This window comes from Cheilinus undulatus, linkage group 10 (genome assembly GCF_018320785.1).
Source record: "Cheilinus undulatus linkage group 10, ASM1832078v1, whole genome shotgun sequence".
Lineage (NCBI taxonomy): Eukaryota > Metazoa > Chordata > Actinopteri > Labriformes > Labridae > Cheilinus > Cheilinus undulatus.
In genome coordinates this window covers 6,793,933-6,810,715 of record NC_054874.1, presented here as the reverse complement: position 1 = coordinate 6,810,715, position 16,783 = coordinate 6,793,933, and the positions used below count along the sequence as shown (strand labels likewise).

General features: G+C 40.1%; 1 long non-coding RNA gene across 1 annotated transcript in view; it reads right to left on the bottom strand.

Annotated features, from left to right (window-relative positions):
• Window positions 1–3,334: 3,334 nt before the first annotated feature.
• Window positions 3,335–16,783, bottom strand: part of LOC121516416 — a 145,593-nt gene continuing 132,144 nt past the window's right edge. Inside the window, exon 4 of the long non-coding RNA XR_005992472.1 lies at window positions 3,335–4,447. This is a non-coding gene — a long non-coding RNA (uncharacterized LOC121516416). The remainder of the gene's footprint in view (window positions 4,448–16,783) is intronic.

The window sequence follows — 16,783 nt, the reverse complement described above, 5'->3', positions numbered from 1 at the left end:
GATAATTAAAAAGATTTATTCATTTTATGGCTTACTCTTGCAGACATTGCACAAGGTGCATAGCTATGCTATGAATAATGGGAGTTTGTCAAACTATCCCCGCCAAAATGGGGAAGATTAACTAAAGGCTTATAAAGACATGTCGGTCAGGCACTCGTCCATGACCTCCAGAGAAATTTAATCATCATAAAATCCCTGAGAAACTTCAGTTCATGGTCAAGGACTTGAAAACTCATGTTTCTCAGTAGAGGACTAACGGCCTTCAGTTTGTTTTGGATGGGGCTTTGCTGCTCTCTGGGAGTCAGACAGTGGTCATAGTGTATACTGGTGAGAGAATCACAAAGCAGTGGGGTTATACTCAGTAACATTAAGTTTAAAAAAAAAGCACCGTCAGAGCCTGGGTGATCACCAGGGATGCAGGTTATTGTTGACACAATATCAGTAGATATGAAAATATATTTCTAATTTAAATATTTTCGGCTGATAAAGTGGTTGTTCATATCTGCAGAATTTCAAAATGTACAACTTAGTTTGTGGAGTTTTATACAGAACAAACAGACCTACATGAGCTGACTCTTCTATCCTCAGTCATTAATCTTTAAAGTGTGGTTTAAAAAATTACGGTTCAGCCTAAACCGTTTAGGATCCAAACTACAGTCAGTTTAATATTTTATATTTGAGAAGAAAGTGTTTTAAGATATTTCTGGGGCTGTCTGTATTGCTGCATCAACTGCAATTAATTAGGGTCCACGATTAACACATTAAGTTTTTATTCAATTACAATCAATCGCATGCTTTACTATCCCTTTTTAGTGGTGTCCTAAAATAAGTCCATCAAAGCTCCTTCATCTTTCATTTCACTTTAAAACAAATTCACAGACACCTCAGTGGAAAGGTTAGAAGTCATCTGCACCTTGTGCCATGCAATATTTCACCTGTTTCAGTCCATAACAAGTTCCATTTTCCATTGTTAGGTTCCTGTCATGATCTTTGAGCTAGCCAAAGTTTCTTACTTTTTGGCTGACCACTGAGGTCAGCCCTACAGATGGCTCTGTCTGTGTCTGAGTGACTGAGTGAGTGATGCTAATTTCAGAGAAATACCATACAGAGTTGGGTTTGGTTGCTGTAAAAGCCCTCAGTAATGGCTACCTCCACTGTGGTGAATAGAGATACACTTACAGAGTAGCGCTGTTGGTGGAGTTTAGTTGTACTAAAAGCCCTCTGCAATGGTTTCCTCCACTGCTGTAAATACCTCAGATATAGCTTTAGCATTGTGTCTTTTTTACTAGAACTGGACCATGTTTCTGTATGAAATAAAGAATAAAAACAACCCTATGAGTTTTTCATGTTGGGAAAGATGTTTTCACTCCTCTGCTGACCTGCTTTGGCATGACTGTGACAGTTAAGGGGGAATGGGTTAGCTGTTGCCTGCTAGTGGAGTCATTAGCTCGGACTGAGCTGCAGTGGCGGTTTTGTCTGAATGGCAAGCGTGCCTTAATTCAAACAGAGCGCAACACTAAAAGATTTCCGTGACAGTAAAAATGTTCTCGCTCTACTCCCAGTCTGTTTCAGCATGGCTTCCCAATCATGGTGGTGGGCCTTGTCTGGTATATCCAAGGCCTGCTGCCACGTTTGCTGCTAGGTTGGATGTTACTGTAGGACCGCTGCAATTTACTTGGAACTGGACCACTAATCTGGTTAAAACCAGAGCAGAGGGCCCCACTGAAAGCTCGTCTTGTGCCAAGAAGAGGTTTTTGCACCTCTCCTCTAGTGATGTGTCCCCTCCCTGCACAAAAGAGCACAGAGTAAAGGGAGGATATTTTCTGACTTGATGTGTCAGTGCATTTGTTTCTGTCTATGACTTTTAACCAATCAGATGCGATAGAAGAAAGGCAGGAAGGGAGCCAGAATGACGTTGCTCAGGGCTTCGTCTCCACACATAGAAGGAGACAGACTGAGACAGAGGACAACATGCAGCTATAAATTTAAGTAATCACTTAAAATAAATTTGGCCAAAAAATTAAAAAAAATAACAATAATGGCAAAATCACTTTGCCAGAACACACATCTCAGTCAGGCATTTCAACAGGCAACCCAGATAGTTGCAGTCAGCCATTTAGTAGGTTTAACCTAGTCTTGTTTTCAAAATAAAAGCAGGTCCTCACCAGACAGAAGGTCAACTATCCTTACTTTAAGACAATACAAAGACCCTAACGAGACAAAAAGCAGTTTTGAATGCAAAGCAGTGGAATTTTAAAGCGGTAGATTGTTGCGATTTACCCCAGAAATTCTGAGATTAATCGCAATTAAGCATTTTCATTGTATGCCCTGTTTTTTTTTTAATGCACTTTGTCAGGACCGTCTCTGTGGACCACCCCACAAGCCTTTTGTTTACCTGCGAGAATACATTTAAATATGAAAGTTTATAAAGGTGGCACATTTTTATCTAGTAATACTGAGTCTACAGAGCTCACTGTGTCTTAGCGGGTTGTTTACTGTGCTGTTTGCAGCTCTAAAAAAGGCAAGTGAAGTTTTATTTTACTCTTACTGCAAAAAATATATTGTACATAAAGTATAATGTGCATGTTAGTCAATCAGATGGCTGTTAGTTTTTCATTTTTAAATTTCTTTCTAAATAGCAAGGCAAGATGTTTGTGTGGGTTCACATTTATCTAGGTCATCCAATCTTGTTTTAAAGCATGGAATAAAAATGTAATTAAAAAAGGAAATAAGCCATTGCCTGAGTTTAAAGTTAAAACAAAGCTATCTGCATTAATAAACATACATATATTTTTAGTAATTCTTGGATTCACATCCCCATGTTAAGATTGTGGCTTTTCCAAAGGTACTTTTTCAACAATTTTGCTCCTGGGTAAAGCAGCCGCCATTATCTGTGATGCAATTTTGAATGGGGACCTGAGACTTGAAATTTTTACTAGATGGCACCATTGCCCCTTTTGGGCAAAGCGTGTATCTGTAGGGCACTTAAAAGACACACTTACAGTGGAATTTTTTATAGCTCTGTGAAATAAAGGCATAAAGAAATCAAATTAAAAAATGTCAGTGGGGGTTGATATGAATATAAACTTGGGTTTTGCATGTTAGGTATGAGAAATTGCATCTTTGAAGCACCGCTCCAACATGCTTCATTGGGGATATGCTGCAGGTCTATGTTCAGTGCTGGTACTGCCAAACGACATCCATACCCATTGATAAGAAATCTCCAAACAGGAAGTCAAAAGTTTAGAGTATCAGGTATTTCAAACAATTTAATGATTAGAACTGAATCAATCAATTAATAAAACAAAAACAAATTATGAATATAACCATATAAAGTAGGGGTCAAAATGTTTCCTGGGGGTCCATCTTTTGCATAATTTTCACCAATTTCTGGACACTGCACAAAAATTGAAAATGCATAAAACTTGATGTTGGTAGTTATTTTAAATAATAATTAAAAAGAAAATTCATTTAGCATTTTTAACATGGAAAATATCTCATTCTGCTGAATCAAAAATTGAAAAAAATTCCCATTTAAAGGGTTAAAAACATAAAATAATGACAACAACCAAAGATTTGCTGTGTCATGAACAGAGCTGGAAGTGATAACAGAAAAAAGTTTTAAAAAATAATATGAATCCTGAATTTTAGCATTTAAAGTAGGTGCAGAAAATGTCCTCTAGGGACATATGTGTGTAGTAGTTAAAGGGATGCCTAAGGGTTAAAGGTTTATTGCCTTTGCTATTTGCAGACAATACGTCCCATTTTGATGGGATAATAAAAAAATTCCGGTACTTAAAAATGTTGTTCTGTTTTTGTTTTTTTTTTCATGAGAAAAGTGAAACTTTTTTCCCCACAGTGTCTTATTTGTAGATACTTCCAAAAACTTCCCTTTAAATTAAATTCCTTCCTGTTATAAGAGAGTAAAATCACATATTTAAAAAAGCTTACCAAGTATTCTATGTCCCTTTCTGAGCCAATGAAGACAATAGTTGTTTGTTTACCTATTTTTGAACCACAGGGATGCAGTGTAGATTCCCATGTAGACAGGATGTAACTAATTCACCCAACATGACCACAAGGGGTTGCTAGTGTCCAACTCATTCCGCTCCAAATTTCCTCCTCAGTCTCATTGAACACCCTGTTCTTTAGTAACCTCACTCCCTTATAGGTGCTCTCATTCACAGTCTACATTACCTGGACAAAACGCCACATGTGTGTGCCGTGTGTCTGTTGTTTTCATCACAGGTTATCTCTGACATCCATCAGCCATGCTGTTTCCTGGTGATGAGGCTCAAAGTTATGGACCAATAGTAATAAATGGTAGCCCTGGCAACAGTGTTCAGTGTGTGAGTCAGAGGAGCTCGGCAGAGGGGAAGGCAGGGCACAGTGGCCGAACACGGATGAAAAACGAACCTCCAAGGCTTGCTGTGAGCCAGTGTCACATCTGTGCAGAACAAGAGGAAGAGGAGTTACAGTCAAAACAACACGGAGTAATTGCTGCAATGAGCTCTTGCAGTAAGGGAATAATTTTGGGTGGTTTGTTGGTCAGGCATTTAGAGATTTGTACTTAAGTGACCAAATATCACGCCTATAGAGCTGTGAACATAACCAGTGATGAGTGTAAGACATAAAGGATTCAACAGTGAACACTCAGGGAATTAAACCTGGGTGGTTCCCCCTGCTGCTCTGGGATTGTCATGATGCACATTCTCCTGAGTCTCAGAAGGGAGGATGATATTTTGAAAGTGACCATAGTGGTTGTTGTGGATTTGTTGGGTGTTTATCCGGATATAAATCAGCTAAACTGCTGCAGACTTTGAACTCCAGCCTCCAGAGCCCCACCAGTCATTCTAATGCGGTCTACAGACAGAGAAAAGGTTATGTGGAGTGAAGTGTAGTGATGAAACTTAAAGACAAACTGAGAGGGAGAGAGAGGCTGTAGATATCTGGAATAGAAGCTGGTATTTGTTGCAGTTGTGTGGTGTTATGCAGCAGTATTGGAGGTTCTGTGCCTTCAGTCACGTATACACAGTGCAGTCCTGTATGCTGCCGTCAGCCTCTGTATAAAGTAAACAGCAACTGGCCGTGTTGGGGTCACTCACTTCCAATCTGCGAGCTGCCTTTGTTTGCCGTGCCACTGCAGAGGCCCAGAGAAGCTGATTACAAATCGCAGCACTTCCACAGATTACAGCTATGTAACACAGCGGGACTTTAGCACCACTTCAGGCAGATTTTCTAACTTAATACTGACACTAAAAGGTTATGTCAAACAGTTTTTCATTTTTCTATTATTACACACTCCTAAAAGAGGTGTAAAGACAGAGTAACACATGGGAACAAGTAATGATGAAACACAATAAGTGGAAATGGAGACTTGGGCTCATATGCCTTGTGATTTGTCTCAAAGCACTGCAACTGGTATGAGAAAGCAGATTTGTGTTGAGCATTGGAGCATTTTTCTTTATACAGAAATACAACATGATCTGCTTTCTTAACAATCTGCACTACTGACTCCAAAAACCATCAGCAGTTGTAACTGTTGGTTTCAAAGACTTGGCATGTATGCAACTCCAAGTATTTTTACTATTTTTGTTCCATCTGGGGTTGGCCTGATTGACCAGCAGCTGATCATCATCTACTGAAAAATTTGGCGTTTGGGAAAGGGCAGAGGCTTTGAAAAAAACTTGGACCGTGATTGGATGAACGTTCTGTCTGTCACATCTTTACGGGCCAATCAGAGCAACAAAACACGTGCCGTAGCCACGACCGAGGTGCGCGGTTATCGAGGAGTAACACGAACCATGGTAACTGTAGTAGTGCCCTGCACGGGCCTATTATTTGGGCCCGAGTTCAGCCCTGGACCGAGGGGGTGGAGCCCCAGCCCGGCCTGGTCCGACAGGTTTTCAGAATTATCAGGCCTGAGACGTATCAATCCCGACTTTTAGTGGGGGGCGTGTGATGCAGCAGCGCACAGCAACAGCTGACCTGCATATCGCAACAATTGTAGGCCTATTAACAAATAAACACTTCTATTCTACAGCAGAACTATTAATCAAGTCTGAACGTGTCGACGTCAACAATGGTGAGCTGCCTAGCATGGCAAACTCTGTTCTTTAAACACCACAAGAAGAACAGTCTGTTTACTTGGCATCATGCAGACAAAGAATAGCATCCACAGTTTCAGGGGCAAGTCCAGTCCTCCTTTCTTTTATCACTCTTCCAGCTGCACTGAAAGCGCACTCGCTGCAGCTACTGCTGGCCGGGACATGTAAAGCGGACATGTAGAGCGGGAAGGGAGGGGGCAGAGTGGCTGCTGCTTTCTAGTGTTGCCATTTAAATTGGTTAAACACAAACGCGACACATCGCTCTAATTGGCAGGTTAAAAACAAAAAAGGTAATGAGGTAATGATATGGTCATCGGCCCGAAGCCTGGCCCTCGGGCTGTCGGGCCTCTTGGGCCTAGGGCTCCAGTGCAGGGCTCTAGACTGTAGACATGTTAGTACACAACTTTTGGCATTTTTGAAAACAAAACAACTCACTGCTGCTCTTTGTTCTTCTTTTAACGAAGAAATATCCTCAAGTATCGTCAGTTCTGATAAAACTGGTGCTTTCGCAGCATCCACACTAAGCTTTCCAGCCACAATTGCACCAGCCACTTGTTGCTGCTTGCTCACGTCGCGACTGCGCCGTGCCTGAAAGTAGTGCCCCTCGTCACTGATTGGTCCTGTCACTTTCTGACCGGGCCCAAATGGTTCAGACAGGAGCTTTGCAAGAAGGATACCCCAGTGAGAAACAAGGAAACCAGCGTATCTATCTGCTTTGTAAAGTTAGATAGGCAACCACATCTTTCTCGAAACAATTACGTCATACATAGCTTAGCCCACTTATTATGGCTTTTACAGCAAAATCTGATGCTCCTTTACCACCACGGAGAACAGCAGACACAAGATGTTCTTGAGTCCACCACAGAGAACAACCAGAAGGGCAGCTAGGAGAAGGTTTGTGGCAGTTTTCTGTTATTTTCTTCTCTCTTTTGGTGCATTTCTGTGGCAGCATTACAGCGCCACTTACAGGCTTGGCATAGATACTACAGTGTTTTCAGTGGTTCCATGTTCATGTGGACATTTCCTGAAACTATCCCATGTTTACGGAAACCTTTTAAAACGAAACGGAAATATATCGTTTTCATCTCCATGTGGACAAGGCCTGAGAGAAGCCCTGTGTGTGTGCTGTGCAGAAATGGAAATAAATAAATAACATAATTTTTCTATTGATTTGATTCCTTATTGATACCACTACACCAGGTTTGGCTATTAAATAACGAGACTGCACATAAGAGGAAAAAACACGTGGTTCACCGTCTCACCAAATGGTAAAGATTAAAGGTTGGGTTTTCATGCACAACTGCTGTAAGTTTCTAATAAGTGATGTCTTTAGTTCACTGTTAGCTACTGAATGAGATGCACATTTTTGTTAGAGCATCAGAAAATGATTTGCTTAAAAGTTGAGCAAGCCTGATTCCAATTCATTTTGTTTGTTTACAAGTGAAGTTTCTCCCCCTTTTAACAGGAGAACAAAAGCAGATTTCCAAATAGTTGGGATTTTGTTGGTGACCAGGGATGATAATGATTAATCGATGATGGATTGATTGGTCGTTGAGAATTTACTTGAGCGGGAAAAATGTACTCGATCCATTAATAATTGCAATAACAAAACCACTTTTCTGTGTCCTCATTTTCATCAGTAAGATGTAATTATTCGCATTCACCAGCAGATGGCGCAATGTTTTCAATGATGGCAAGATAATCATGTCGGGGCAGTGGAAAAGAACACTGTATAGCAAGGTAGGTCGTCTGGGACCATTTCGAACTGAAAGAAGACAATGCCACATGCAAGCATTGTGATGCTGTGTATAAATATAACTCATCGACGACAACAACGCTCTACCACTTGAATAGTGTTCATCCGAGTGCACTAGCGAACTCTTCATCAGCTCAGCCGCAGCAACTGACCATCAGCTCTGTGTTTGCACAGAAGGGATGTGATGCAAAACAGGCAGAAAAAATAACCCAGCCGATATGCACGCTTATTGAAAAAGACATGTTGCCTATCAGTGTGGTTGACGGTCAAGGATTTAGGGAAATGATGCATCTGCTTGAGCCAGCATATCATATCCCACCTATAGGCACCATCACCTCCCATATTGAAAACAGGTTTAATGAAGCTAAGTTAGAAATGCTAGCGCAGCTAGCTCAGCTACCAAGGTTGCTTTGACAACAGACAGCTGGACTGCCCTCACAGCCAAGAGCTACGTGACCATCACCTGCCACCACATCACCGCCAACTGGCAACTCAGCTGTGTGGTTTTGCTTACAAGAAGCTTGCCGGGCCGCCACACTGCTGACAACCTCGTGGAAAAGTTGAAGGAAGCTGTGGATGAGTGGGGACTTGATGGAAAGGTGCTAGCATGCGTGCACAACAATGCATGAAACATCACCACAGCAAACAACCCTGCTAGAGTGCCCCAATACTTGGTGGCCTGCTTCACACACAAACACTTCAGCTGACGATTCATTTTTTAGAAACGCACCTCAAATCTCATGGTACTCAGCAGGCCGGAATAATGTTTTAAATACACAGGCATATTGATGCATCATTTTTAATGCTGTCATAAAGTGTGTTTCTGGGAGGAAAAATAACGTTTGTTATTTTTTGAGTAAGCAAAACATTGATGTTCTAACATCAATTAAATATCAATCAATCAATTGGTTAATCATTAATTATAACAGTGGTCGGTTAAGTAACGTGCTATTAATTTACATCCCTATTGGCAACCAAAGAAAATATTAAAAAGATACATCACTGATTTTACAGTAAAATCAATTAAGACTGATTGCACTTTTCAGCCCACTGAAAAGGCTTAGCATTTTTTTTCAAGCAGTTTATAATTGTGCTTATTACACTTGCAATGAATAAATTATCATCATTCAATTCAGTTGTCCTTTCTTGTTGTTGCTGATACTTGTTGAATAGCTCCTGTGGAGCTTTTTGTTCTGTTTTCTGAAGAAAGTAAAGGAATGTTGCTGACTGAGTAAGGCAAACCAGGATTAAGGATCATTTCAGTGTTTGCGTGTTTCACTGCTGAACACTGCAACTTCATTGGCAGGTGTGTTTCTATTTTTCTTTTTTTGTTTTGTTCTTCTTGTGAAACTTTGTGCTGTTGTATTATCCAGGACTACTTTATAAAAGGGAGTTTTGTATTTTAATGAGATCCTTCCTGGTAAATAAAGATTTAATTTAAAAAAGGACAATTAAAATTACAAATAAGTACAAAAAGATTAATTTTAAAATGAGACCACATCAGCTCAAATGTGAGCAACATTTTGTTTTAAATTTGTACTAACTTTATTTAGAACTTATAAACAGTTTGGAGTGTTTAAAGTTTCTGTGGAGTTTTGAACTCATGAAAAATGCCGCAGATTTATGGCTCTATATGACAAACAAAAGCAAACAAGCCTGTTTACAACAAGACTAACAAATTCTACAGACTTTTTCCAATGCTCGTAACCACTGTCAGCGTGTAGGTGTCGGGCTGAATTACTGCACACATAAAAACATGATGCTTGATGTTTTCTAACCACAGTTTTCACAGTGATTGGTACAATTAACTGTTGGGAGACAGCAGGATGACTTCATGAGTTTACGTGATCTAAGGACAAAAGAGCAATGTCTTATAAGGTTAAAGAATCCTTCAGAGTGGACTTCTAAGATATCTATTTTGACTAATACTGCCCATTGTCACTGCACATTTTCCATATAAAGTTAAACACCGATTAATATGCTGTATTTGTAAAAATACCTCTCTTCATCTGCGTTGTACAGAATCTCAACATCTTGAAGAAATTAGGACATTTCAGCACCAGCCGTATAAAACAGTCGAGCGTCTTTTTTCTTTACGACACAATCCATAATTTGAGGTGCTTTGGCAGGGAGGAATATCTCCTCCACTCATTGAAATGACAAAGTGCTCTAAAATAGAGCCGGGAGTCCAAGTGAAAGCAGATTGTTCGCAGAGATGGAGGAAGCAGAAGATAACCAGCGGTAAATCAGACGCAGTTTGGGAGACAAAGGTTCAGAGGCAGAGATTCACAAAGCAGGAGTTGCACCTTTCTGCAGTAGCAACATCAGGAGAGTTATAGGTCTGGCAAAATTATGATCTCTATAAGGTAGTGCTGACGCTTTCATTGCTCTGCTCTATACCACTTTGAGGAAAAGTTTCTGAACGGAAACAGCAATAAATCAAAGAATACACAGCAGATGAGGCTATAAGTCTGTTCACAATGTTCAAATGGAAGTCGATTTCCTTTTAGATCACACCTAACCCCTGTGACCCATTCAGATAAAGCTTCATTACTGACCACAAAACAGTCAAAGAATAGTATGTCTTTTTTAAAATGTTTGATCTTTTCCTTTTCTCATAATACTGAGTTTTTATTATTTTTCATAAATCATACCATTGATTTGAATGTTTTAAAGAAAGACAAAGTCTACTATTATTATCCCAGTTTGGCATGGATGACACATGAGTCAGAGCAATGAAAATTAAAATGAAATCACAGGCTTCCTGTTTTCCTTGGTTGTGCAATTATGGGATGCATGCCTGTGTGTGCACATGCATGCTTCTGCAACACTGTAATGATGGAGAACAGAATAGAAAATTATTTTCATTAATCTTCATTTCATAGGTTTAAAAATGGTTTCACTGAAAGTCAATCTGCCAAATTCTGGTCAAAAGGAATCAGCTGTGTTTTTTTTAAAAACCCTTACTGTAGAAATCTGTTGTTATTAAAATGAATTAGAAACTAAACTTCAATAAAAAGTACCAATTTTGCACCATACAAAGGCTGAGGAATTATCACAGCCAAAAAAAATGCAAAGAATACAACTAAAAACAGTTTAGGAGGTCACAAGGTATTCCAAAAAATGATGTTGAAAGTAAGGTATTTTACCATTTCATAGAAATATTAGCTTATTTTGAATTTGACGCCAACAGCAAGTCTCAAAAAAGTTGGGACGAGGCAGCAAAAGGCTGGAAGAGTGAGAAGTACTAATAGAAATCAGCAGAAGGAGCATTTCCTGACTAATAAGGTTATTTGGCAATAGGTCAGTAATATGACTGGGTACAGAAGGAGCATTTTAGAGAGGCAGAGTATCTCGGGGCAGAGGTTCACCAATATGCAAAAAGCGGCATCTAAAGATTGTGAAACAATTTTAGAAAAAATGATCCCGAAAGCACAATTGAGAAGACTTTGAATATCCCACTATCTACAGCCCATAATATCATCAAAAGATTCAGAGAATCTGGAGAAATCTCTGAGCAAGGGAAAGCTCAATATTGGATGCTCTTAAACCTCAAGCCCTCAGGTGGCACAGCATTAAAAACAGGCATTACTCTGTACTGGAAATCACTGCATGGGCTTAGAAAAGCACAATGATTTCTCAATTAGCTGTGCCATCCATAAATGCAAGATAAGGCTGTATCATGCAAAGAAGAAGAGTGAACACGATTCAGAAACGTTGCTGTCTTCTCTTGGCCAAAGCACATTTAAAATGGACTGAGGCAAAATGGAAAACTGTTCTGTGGTCAGATGAATCCAAATATGAAACTAATTTTGGAAACCACAGAGGTTATAACCTGTGGACCAAAGATGAAAGGGACCATCCTGCCTGTATCTCTGATGGTATGGGGTTGCATTAGTGCCAGTGGGGTGGGCAGCTTACACATCTGGAAAGGCACGATAAATGCTGAAAAGTAGATAGAAGTTTAGAACATCATATGCTCCCATACAGATCACATATCCTTCAGGTGAGGCCTTGCATATTTCAGCAAGTCAGTGCTAAATGATAGACAACCTTCATCACAACAGCATGGCTTCACAGTAGAAGGGTCTGGGTGCTAACCTGACACACCAGATGGATTTGTTTCATTTTCCATCTGGTAAACCACTCATAGACAGTGTTTGGGAAAGGGCAGAGCCGTTGAAAAAAAACTTGGAGGGTGATTGGAATAGAAAACATTTCAAGCATCATAAAATGAAAAATCTTGCAAAGAAGACCCAGGGCTGATGAGCAGCTAGAATCCAACATCATACGAGAATGGGACAGTATTCCTCTCCCAAAGCTCCAGGAACTGGTGTCCTAACTTCCCAAACATTTACAGGCTTTTGTTAAAAGAAGAGGGGATGCCACAAAATGGTAAACATGGCCCTGCCCCCATCTTTTTTGAGACGTGTCCCTGCCATCACATTCCAAATAACCTAATATTCTCTCAGTTTCAACATCTGATATGTTGTTTACATTCTCTTGTAGAAAAAAAACATGGGTTTATGATTGGACAATCATTACATTGTGTTTTTATTTACACTTTACACGCGACCCAACTTTTTTGGAGTTGGGATTCATTAAATTGGTAAATGGGTGACCCGTAAGTGCTACAAGAAAAAAGACCATACATTAAAAATTTCTTGGATTTGGAACCATAAATGCATGCACAAAAAACCCCAACAATCCTTCAGTTGGTTGTAGAAATATTCAGTGTGGAATAAAAAGCCAGCGGAGGGATCAACATTGCATCCCTAGAGCTATACAGCTAGCACGGCTTATAAAATTGAAATTCACTCTTGCAACAAAATGCAATCATGTGGAGTCTCTTATTTCTCCTGTGGTTGAGAAGAAATGAAATCCAACCCAAAGAAATTCAGTGTAGATGATATAACATGCGCTGGCAAACTTTAAAGCAGGAATGCAGATCGAGCCACAGCAGATTTTGGCCGGTAGCCGATGATGGAGTCCTGGGTGTGATCGCCTGTCGATTCAGCTGCAGATGAATGAAGCGGCTGGCTTTGATGCTGCAGCAGGTCACATGCCTGCTGTCCCTGTGAATGTGTATGTACGTGTGAGGTAATGGGGAGTGAGATAGTGAGAAATACTGGGATTACTGGAAGGTCGGGGGCTGTCAGATGAGATGGATGCAAGACTTCTTTGGCGCTTGGATCACACATACACACAATCAGAGGTGGAGGGTTATGAGTCCTGAGGCACTGTTGCTTCACTTACAAATGCACTGAGACCACATGTGTTTAGATGTTAACACACATGCACATTTGCTCACATTAAAACAGATGTGTGCGTACAAGCACGCACAAGTGCATACATCCTACTGGGCTGCGCTCCAATCAGCACGATTAATGAAGAGGTATCGTGTTTTACAGTACAGCAGTATGTTGGACTCCGGGGAGCAAAAGCCAGAGGCTGCAATTCCTCAAGTCTGTCTTCAATAATGTAATCGACTTTTAGGTTATGAGATAGCATGGTCATGGCAATTTGTGGCACGGTTGAATTATGTTCCCTAACAAGACCATCACATGCGATCTGCCACTTTCCGCAGACCAAAGACCCTCATGAATACCTACTGTGTAAATACTGTACTGTTGAGAAGAAACATGGCGGTGTAAAATGTCAGAAGGTATTTGAAGAGGGAAGTCATGATCCTTTTTAAAGGTTTTGTGAAAGAATTATTAACTTTAAGGAGTGTCATTGGGTGACTGAGGCCTTAGAAAACCTTGAAAAACGTAAACAATCCTGAGATAACCCTGAAATTGCTTCCTACTCACAGCTTAGATTCAGTGATGAAATTTCAAAGGGATACAGACCACAGACACCATTTCAGCTGGAGGTTGGAAACACAATATTTTAGATTTGTTTGACAGTAATCATGCCCACATTCAGACTCATTTTGGGAAATGAGATCGGCTTGGTTTGAGGTCAATGCACAATTACCAGCTTGGCTTAAACTTTTTGAAAAGAGTTGGTCCCATTTTTTGCACTTGACGTGACTTCACTGTTGAGCCACTGAACTTTATTTGCTTTATGCTAGCAAATAAAGTTTGAAGTCGTTATAGCTGCAAAATTCAATATGTGTCTTGGGAGGATGTGGTTTATTTTGGGCTCAGATTTTTTTCAAACTTTATACTTAACCTGTCTTTGTGCAATAAACTGCGCTTGGATTTTCTCTTGTAGTTCTCAAAATGTTTGCTTGCTCTCAAATCTTTAGTTGCTTGTCAAATCCCCTGCGCTAGTACACAAACTATTCTCCTCTCAATAAGGTTGCTTCTGCTTGCTTGTGAAAATGCCACTCTGGTTTTTCTCTGTGCACATGCAGAGAAAGCTTAGTATACTGCAGGGTTGGAATTTAACTTTTTCATCTACCTGCCACTGTGGCTCTCAGCACGTTTTATTCAAATATGATGTAATCCTCACTAATACCTGCTTGAATTAATGCTGATGCACCAACCTCCTCCACCCCAGCCTCCGCCTTTATAGCATAAAGCTTGTTGCATATTCAGATTCATGTTACTATGGATTCATTGCTTTTGGAAAGTCAACGCATGCTGCTTGACTAACCCAGGGAGCATCTTTAGAGCAGACCAGTGTTAATTTTGGCAGCTATTTTTAATTTTAGTCTTAGTCTTTAGAAGAAATGTCTTAGTGATAGTCATTTCTATCCTTTTTAGTTTAAATCAAGTTTTAGTCAATGAAAACTTAACATTTTAGTCTACTTTTAGTCCATAAAAAGTCCTCACATTTTAGTCTTTTTTTTTCATCCCAGCATTTATTTTCTTGCCTAAATCTGGTACCAAATCATGTTAGTCTGTTCTGTGCACTCTGAAAAACCTGGGGTCCCTGCTTTCTACAGCTGAGAGGCAGAATAGCTACAGATGCATTGTTTTTGACAGATTTACCCACAGTGGAGAAATATCACAGATTTTGAATGTCTGATGAAAGCTACATTACATTGTAGTCTAGTTTTAGTCATCTTGACGAAAACTAAATTTAGTTTTTGTCAGTTTAAGTCATCACAGATGTTTTTGTTAGTCTTAGTCTAGTTTTTGTAATGGAAAAAAAGGCTGTCGACAAACATTTTTAGTCATAGTTTTAGGTGACAAATTTAACACTGGAGCAGAGCCTTCTCCACAAGTAAATCTATACATTCATTTTGCAATAAAAAGTTTAACCCTTACCCTAAAATGGAGCGGTTGGTTAAATGTATGACAAGAGTGTTTCTGACTGAACAATTTTTTTAACCAGCCACTCTATTTTTCATCCATCCATCCATTTTCTATACTGCTTATCCTGTTCAGGGTCGCAGGGGGGCTGGAGCCTATCCCAGATGACATTGGGCGAGAGGCGGGTACACCCTGGACTGCTTGTCAGTCAATCGCAGGGCTGACATATAGAGACAGACAACAGGCACGGTCACGCTCACACCTACAGCCAATTTAGAGTTTCATACATGGACAGAGAAAGTGTTGCGCACGCACTGAGCCACTGGTTGCAGAAGCAACCTGAATGAGAGGAGAATGGTTTGAGCACAAACACTGGAAATTTGGACAAGAAATTTGAGCGCAAGCAGACATTTTCTTTCTAATCTATAGTACTGCAACAATAATGACACCATAATGAAGTGGTGGCTTGACAGAGTGCAGCTTGAGAACAGTGAGAGCTGGATGAGGTGACAGTCTCGTTCCCATCCTCCGGGTGATCTGGACCCTCACCAGAGAGACTTTTACACCTCCATTTGTTTATCAGAGTGTCAAATTCCAAACCACTGAGGAAATAACGCGTCCTGCTGCAGGCAAAGGGGAGGATCATATCAGCAGAGAGTTTAGTAGATGAGTGTCAAAGTCACAGGTTGGAATGATAAAAACCTGGCCAACACTGCCGAGTATTTCAGAACTAATCCAACCAATCCTGTGTTATCTGGTGTCAGGATAGGGGCAGCAAAGGTTTGGGGTGTGTGAGCAAACACAGACAGAGTTGTGTATTTGTGTGTGATCTTGGGGTTTGTCTGATTTTAAAGGAAAGGTCACATAAGGAATGGGGGGCTCTGAAAGGCAGTCTGGTTTCAAAGAAGTCCACTGTTTTGCCTAGCACTTTCAATATTAATTGTTTGCTGCTGCTGATGCTTGAATATATGATTGTGTGCCTGTTATACAGATGTGTTCTTAGATCCAATTTATGACAGCAGACATATTCATGATTTGCTTTTATCTTTGAACATCTCTATGCCCCGTTGTGGCAGGTCACAACTCCAAATAATCATTTGTAAAAGCTGTCTTGGCTTAATAAAGGTAATATTAGCTAGGTTGTTAAGTGATTAATACAGCAAACTAAACAAGGAGGAGAAATGCCTAAGGCTTATTTATGCTGCCTTCATCTATGAAAATAGACACGTATGTTTTGTATAGTAGAACTGTCACTACTCTTACACTACCATGTACCAACATTGTAGAGGAATTTTGTTTGGCATTCTGCTGTAAAGCCCAATTCTCTTGTTTCTCCTAAATAAAAAATACAATATGTGGTGGTGTTGAAAATAATCATTCCCACAATATATTATGATGCAGAGGGTGATCCTGCATTGATGCAAAGCCAGAACACAATGCATTCTGGCATTGCTCGTATATTTTCACTCTGCAGCTGGACCTACCCTTAATACCTAAATAACACGGTTCCTGAAAAACAGGGCTGCTTGCACTGCATTTCAACTCTAGTCTACTTAAGCAGCAGCTATCCTTGCCTGTACTTTACTGTGTTAGCACTAGTCACATGTGATGCTACTCAGCCAATCAGCTCCTTTGTTAAGACTAGGCTGGTACATGAACATGGAAATGCTCAAGGGTCCCATTTATAAAAAAGGGTGTTGAATCCAGACTAGGGC